This window comes from Phalangium opilio, unplaced genomic scaffold (assembly GCF_054372755.1).
Source record: "Phalangium opilio isolate 3A_F unplaced genomic scaffold, DU_Popi_V2 ptg000031l_1, whole genome shotgun sequence".
In the NCBI taxonomy this organism is placed as follows: Eukaryota; Metazoa; Arthropoda; class Arachnida; order Opiliones; family Phalangiidae; genus Phalangium; species Phalangium opilio.
Genome location: NW_028324158.1, coordinates 10450008 through 10457339, shown reverse-complemented (window position 1 = coordinate 10457339; position 7332 = coordinate 10450008).

Here is a 7332-nt window from a genome sequence, read left to right as displayed (position 1 = left end):
AATAAGGTTTTCAGGCTATATGGGCAGCTCTCCTGAAATAAAATCTGTTTATCATTCCAGTCTGTTCCTGTTGCTATTTTGCAAATGCCAGATAAAACAAACTTAGGTGCGTGGGAGGCTGAGCTATTTTTGGGTGAGGAAAGGCGTAGGGATATAGCATTACGTGTTAAATTTGCTTAGGATATATAACTGTCGAAGGTTGGAAGGTGCCTATTCTTTATTCCTGATTTTGAAAAAAAAATATTTTTAGTGTGTTGAAAAAGTTTCGGAGTGTTTTTTATCTGTAGGGAAAATATTATATTGTTTTCATCGTAAAATAGGTTAAGGTTCGTTGCTATTGAATCTTTAGGGTTAATGGTCTACTGGCTATAAGTTATGGTAGAAGTGTATAGTTTTATATGCTGGTAAAGTAAAGCCAATTACTCCACATTTCCTTGTTTTAGGGGCTAATCATTGTTTGGGAGCCACGCCTCCCTAACTAAAAGTAGTAGACCAACACCTTTCACTCAGTTTTACCCCCAAACAACACGCTGTTTTACACCCTGTATAATATATTTTTTAACATGACCACTGAAAAAAACTACAAAGCATTATGGATAAATTTTAAAATAGACTACATCCTTTAAAAACGACAGCGAATTCAATAATTACCCTTAAAACCTCTATTACCTTCAATAAAGGTGCCTGCCAGTTATTTTCCTAAGAAACCCAAGTCCTTTCTTTTATTCAATGCCAGGTTATAAGAAGTTAGAACAAATAAACGTTTCCAGAAATATAGAGAACTATTCCGTTTTGGGTGATAGAGAAAGAGAAAGTAAAGTGGGGTGTCACTTGACCTTCTAATGACCTTTTTTATCTTTTTAGCGCGCTATATTTTTAAGACTCTCTCTCTCTCTTTTTTTCTCCCTTAGCTCTTTTCTGCTCCGGTCATACTTTTATTTTTTGATTTGGGGGTTTTTGGGGTTCCGCAAAAGTTAGTGTGTGTGAGAGAGAGAGGCTTTGGTGTTGATATCAAACGCCATCATCGCATTACCGGTCGCCTCTAGTCGCTTAAAAACTCCGCAACCTTCTCCTCCTCCTCGCTATAAAAAAGAGTGATAGATTTGGTCCAATGGGGGCCGGAAATGACGCCATCTGTGGAAAAGATCGGCTCGCTGCATAGCCGGCCAAGGCTTAACACTCTAGCTGGTATATTTTTGATATCAAGCTTTATTATTTTTTTATTACCTCTAAGCGGTTGGTTTTAAAAGTAAAAAGCTCGAGGAAGTTGAGTATATACAGGGTGTTTGTGAAAAGTCCATCAATAATGAAAGGGCGTATTTATTGGGCCATTTTGAGTCGAAAATGTTCTATGACATTTTGCCGTCCGAGCCACCGTTTTCGAGTTATGATTTGAATATTTTAGGGATGACCCCTTCATTAAATTAGCGCTGTCTTTCAATTTCTTAATTAAATTTAAGGGGTCATCCGTAAATTACTCCAATCATAACTTGAAAACAGTGGCCCGAACGGAAAAATGTCATAGAACATTTTCGACTCAAAATGGCCCAATAAATACGCCCTTTCATTATTGATGGACCTTTCACAAACACCCTGTATAGGTTTTAAGACTAAAAGTTTAGTGACGTTCTTTTTTTGCTCTAAAAATAGGTTTTTATTGATCTATTGAAATTGACTACTCCCCCCCATTTTGATGGTTATCACTTGATGAATGGTATGGGTACTTAAAGTAATAGGTTTTTTTCGTCTACACCATGTTGTTATAGAACTTTAGGAACTTTTAATATTCCGAAAAACTTGTGGATGTGGATGGAGTTCTAGACGTTTTTTACTTTAATTTCTTTAAGTTTATTTCGTAAAACTTCCACGAGTTTAGTCTAAGCGCGAATTATTTTAGACGTGTACTTGTACTTGTACTTGTAGGTAATCTTCAAAGTTAATATTATAGAGTAAAGGTAGAATTAATAACTGAAATAAAAATTGCTTAGCCCCTGTATGTTTGCTTTTCCCTGAGCACCAGTGTGCAGCGGGGTAAACATTTCTACAGGGGTTGTATTGAAAATACATTAGAAGCTTTCAGCCTGGATGTCGGCTTTTTTTGTAAACACATAATTTTGAGCGAAGTTTTAATTTTAAACCTTTTAACGGAAGACTTTTATTTTTCTGTAAAATATTTGTTTTTAACGTAATAATTTCGTAACATTATAAATTAAGTGTAAATTATTAATCCATTTAAGCTAGCTAAGTTTAAAATTAGGAGAGTGTGTTGCGGGAAGTTAATTTTTCATTAAACTAAATGGATTCAGTTTTTTTTTTTATTTTTTTGTGGCAATTTCTGAAGATTTACCTAGCAATAACTCGTTTAAAATATCTGTTGAAATTCAATTCCATAATATCATAAGTGACATATCTTCAATAAGTAACCAGCATTTTAACGAAATATGTTAAGTACGTATGTTTCATAAAAATTATTCTTATAAGTGACCCTTATGTGATAAAACCAATAGATACAACCACCAATGAGAGAGTTTCCTATTATTTTTTGACAAATAATCCAAATATCAAACCTTCCTGATTTAAATTCTACATTCCTTCAAGTCATACTAATTTTTATTATATTACTTATATCCTCGGTATCAACACGAAGAAGTTTGGCCGAGACATTTTTTTGCGCCTTGAAGCTATAACTAGAAATTGAAGATTTCGTTTCTGCTGGATTTGAGAGCTAGTGGCAGGAAAATGGGGGAGGAAGAGAAGTGGTCAGATACGATAGAAATTCAAAAATAACTCGAGATTGAAAATAGGCGCGAAAAAAGAGGATTCATTTTTTTCTTCACGCTTCTTCTTTTTGAGCCTTGGCACTACGAGGTGAATCCAAAAAACTTCATTTCCCTTCGAATATAGAAAAACCCTTTTTTTTCTTTCCCACTCTCTTGAACGCCAAGCGACTTGAGGAAAAGGAAGCGAGATTCGATTCAAAGCGTCGTCTACGTCGTCGGCTTGCTGGCTGGCTGTAGGTGGCGCTCCGATCGAATTTCCTTACCTCCCACTTTAAGTACCTCAATGCCGACCCCCTCCCCATCCCACGCCATCTTGCCTCTTCTCAAACTTCCATTACTTCCATCTTATACCGGAGCCAAAAACCCAAAAGAGAAATAAGGAATACGGTGCGGGAGGGCCGAGGAGCCTTCAAAATCGTTCCTGGGAGTCAAATGTCCCAAGTTTTTACCCCCCATATCCGATTTGATATTATTCAAGTGTTTGAAATATGGCCCGCACTTATATGATGCCCCCTTAAGTTTTTTTTTTTTTTTTTCGTAAAAATGAAACAGTAGTTTTGTTTTGTGGATGGATATTCTAGATTTAGGTAAATTTTAATATTGAAATTTTTAATTTGCGCCAGTACTTGAGAGTTGGTGGCCTTGCACCTGGAATTGTCAAGCAGTTATATGGGGGAAAAAATCTGGAAATGTCAGGGAAATATATTTGGGAAAACATGGAAATATCAACAAAATCTGTTTTTAAAAAGCTATATTAACCCTGCTATCCCTAAGCTTAACACAATATGAATATTTTTTTGTCTTATCCCCTTGGCCTTATTACCGCAAACCTTAAGGACAAATTAAACCGTACTGTAGTTTGGCTCTTAAACAATTTTAACACTTTTAATTAAGAACATTTAATCTATATGGCTTCGGAGATCTTAAAACTAAATTTAAGAGACGTCTTTAAAACCCTAAGATTTTCTCGCTCGTTCTAACTGTACATCCAAAAGTTCCTCTCTCTCTCTCTCCCTCTCTCTTTTCGCTCTCAGCGGTCCGAATTTCATCCTAGCGAAGGGATTTTAAATAACGAAAACTTCTAGGCCACAAATTTCAACTAGAATACTACAGAGTCCGGCAATTGGAAGTAGAAAAGGGGGGGTTGCTTCGCTGCCCGCAGTGCCAGAAAGAGAGAATTCTAGAATATTGATAGGCTGCAAATGGTTAAGAAGTAGGGTGAAAATACTGAGGGAATTCACAAATCTCAACTGGCCTTGTATCCAAAGGCTCTTTAAAGAGAGGATGAAGCCATGAGAGGGTGAAAGCTAATTTTCGTTTAATATTGGCAATTGAAATAATTTCCTCCATTGTATTTCATCCTCTCTTTCTTTTTGGTGTTATATCTAGAAAACTAAAGCCATCCTTCTCAAAATCCTCCCGCGCCCTCTCTTTTGGAAAAATGAGGTTCGTAGCTGAAAATCTAGGAAATTAAAAGGCAAAGTCCTTTTGCCATTTATCTTGGAGTTGAATCTCTTTGTTTTGCGTCTCCCTTTTCTCTCTCTCTCTCTCCCTCCTTTAACAGTACTCTTTTCAGCTGTAGTAGGGGTCGCTAGTCATTGTTCTCGCTGGACAAAACAGTGTCGAGCGAGAAGCAAGGCTATTCAATCGGTATTTTTCGTGTAATTGTCAAATATTATCACGCCTCTCGCAGACAGCTTTTCCCCCCACCCAAAATTTACATTTTCAACTTTTCCCTGGAAATTTTGAGATTTAGAAAGTATACATTTTTAGTAATTTATCAATTAAATGGGATGAAATTCTCTCGCTCTTTGAGTCTCCTCTTAAGAGGGAAAACTATCTTCTATACCCAACTCGGGTTATAATACTTATTATTTCTCCTCTTTTGTAACGTTTAAAATTGCGAATATAAGTACCGGGACACAATCAATTGTAATTTAGAAACGTAATACCATATTTATACCGAAATTCATATTGAAGGTAAATTTATTTATTTATATAAGGCGATAGAGGTTTTAAACAATTGACTATATGTGGAGTATTTAAACGAAAATTATATTTGCCATTTCTTTAAAATGGGAATATTTAAATAATTTTAAAATTTTTTATTAAGATCGCTTTGAAAAATAAGTTTATTTTGAGTATTTAAACGAAAATTAAATTATGTTTGCTAGTATACGTCTTCAAAATTTAAACATTTATATCATTTCAAAATCAAGAGGTTAGGGAATATTATTTAAATGGTTTGTTATAAATATTACATTCAAAAAGACGTTTATTTAATTATTTAATTATGTTTCGTATTGATGATTTTATTTATTAAAACCAATAAAATATACCTCTTAGTTGGAGCTTATTTATAGAAAACCCCCGAAGCATTCCCGGTAGATTTAACCTTATTAAACAGCAAAATATACCCAAAGAGGAGGGAAATATTTCCCTCCTCGTTGATATACCTATTGAAGTGTAGACTGTTTAAAGAAAGCTCAAGGGGCCATTCACTAAGCATAATACACTTAACCTTTGATTGTAGTAAAGAGATAGGCCCTACGCTTTGGTGCTTACTAAAATTATTAGGCCTAAAACGTATTTAGTGTACTTTAAATTAAACCGAGAGTGATTAGCCCCTCGGAGAGACAGGTTCGTGAACTTGAGGTTATGATTACAAACTAAATAAAAAGGAGTTTAGAAAAATATTGACGTTCATTTCCTCGCTTGCTTGCTTGATTTCGAAATGAATAAACAAGAACTGTTATCCTTTACGGAAACCAGCACGGTTTAGTTCTTTCTCCCATGCAGTTTCATTTCGCTCCACAAAATCAGCTTCTGGAGTTTTGTAAGCTTTTAAAACTAAGGTTTTGACTAAAAATAAATTTGTGGAACATATTTCAACCTCTCTTCTTCGTCGTACACACAGTTAGTTCCAAATTTAGTAAGGTCTTGACCCGAATTTGAAGATATAATATATAGTTTTAAATTTATTAAATGGAGTTATTCCCAAAAATTATATCAAATTTTTAACGATTGCTTTATATTATTTAAGGTCTAAAATTTGACCCCAAAATTCCAAAGAAAAATAAAAGAACTTAAGTACTCTTTTGGTTACATCATAACGATAATGAATAGCAGATTAAAAAAATGAATTTTTGTTATTTTTATTTTAGTAGTTTACTTTTCACTGTCATTAAAGGTTTAAGGCTCTCTCTCTTGATTCTATGATGACGATACTCGATGGCGCATGCGTTGTAAATGTGTACTTGTTTGTATTAGCGAGGCTTAATTAGCCTGGACCATTAATAAGGCTCAAATCTCGCGGGCTTCATTTTAAAATTGTCTTATACTCTAGAGTCAGTTGAAAGAGAAAAAGGGAAACTGAAAAACCAAAAAAAAAAAATTAAAATAAAATGAAAATAGAAAAAGCCCATTTTCGCTCGCAGCTAACTTTAATGTATTTTGAGGGGGCAACGTTTTTGCCGCTTACTGTTATGTTATTAGGAAAAGTAAAAGTCTAAGATGGCGTGGTTAAGAGACAATATTTTAAAGTAAAATAAGTTTTGAAAATAAACAGGGCACAGGCAAATCGCAAATCCGGGAATATGTTGTTAAAAATTCAAAGCATTTTATTTTCAGTTAGGAATTCTACTTCATTTCAGGTTAGATTATGCTGTTCTGTTCAAGATATAATTCATATTATTTTTCGTGGTATTTTTCATGGTATTTCGTAGTATTTTTCATGGTATTTCGTAGTATTTTTCATGGTATTTCGTAGTATTTTTCATGGTATTTCGTAGTATTTTTCATGGTATTTCTTAGTTTTTTCATGGTATTTCTTAGTATTTTTCATGGTATTTCTTAGTATTTTTCATGGTATTTCTTAGTATTTTTCCTAGTATTTCTTTATATTTTTCATAGTATTTCTTAGTATTTTTCATAGTATTTCTTAGTATTTTTCATGGTATTTCGTGGTATTTTTCAAGGTATTTCGTAGTATTTTTCATGGTATTTCGTAGTATTTTTCATGGTATTTCGTGGTATTTTTCACGGTATTTCGTGGTATTTTTCAAGGTATTTCATTTAAATTAAAGGAAAATTCGTTTTTCCCCATTTTATTTCAACCTAATTTGAAATGAATTTCCTGTTATAAAATTAAGATTTTTCTCAACCATATCATTTACGGTTTGTTACGTGAACTAGAGGGATGAAAGAGTTTGTATCCCCCATAGACCTTTTTCGGATTAAAGAAATTAAGCTGTCTTTCTATTTGTATATTAAAGGCAAGGTTTTTTTCTTTATCCCTTGAGTATATTAAAGCATCAAGCGCGTTATTGCCTTCTAGGGGGTCTCTTTTTTATAACTAGACGTTAGAGGGATTGCGGCGCTGCATCAAAACTCATTTTACCATAATTAATCTCGCTTATTACTCTGATATTAGTTGACTACCTGTACCCTAGTATACCTACTGCCGAGTATACATCCCCGCTCAGCATAACCTTATTTTCTGCAAAGGCTTAACAGGCGGATTATTTTTCGAATAATTTAAACTATTCCATAG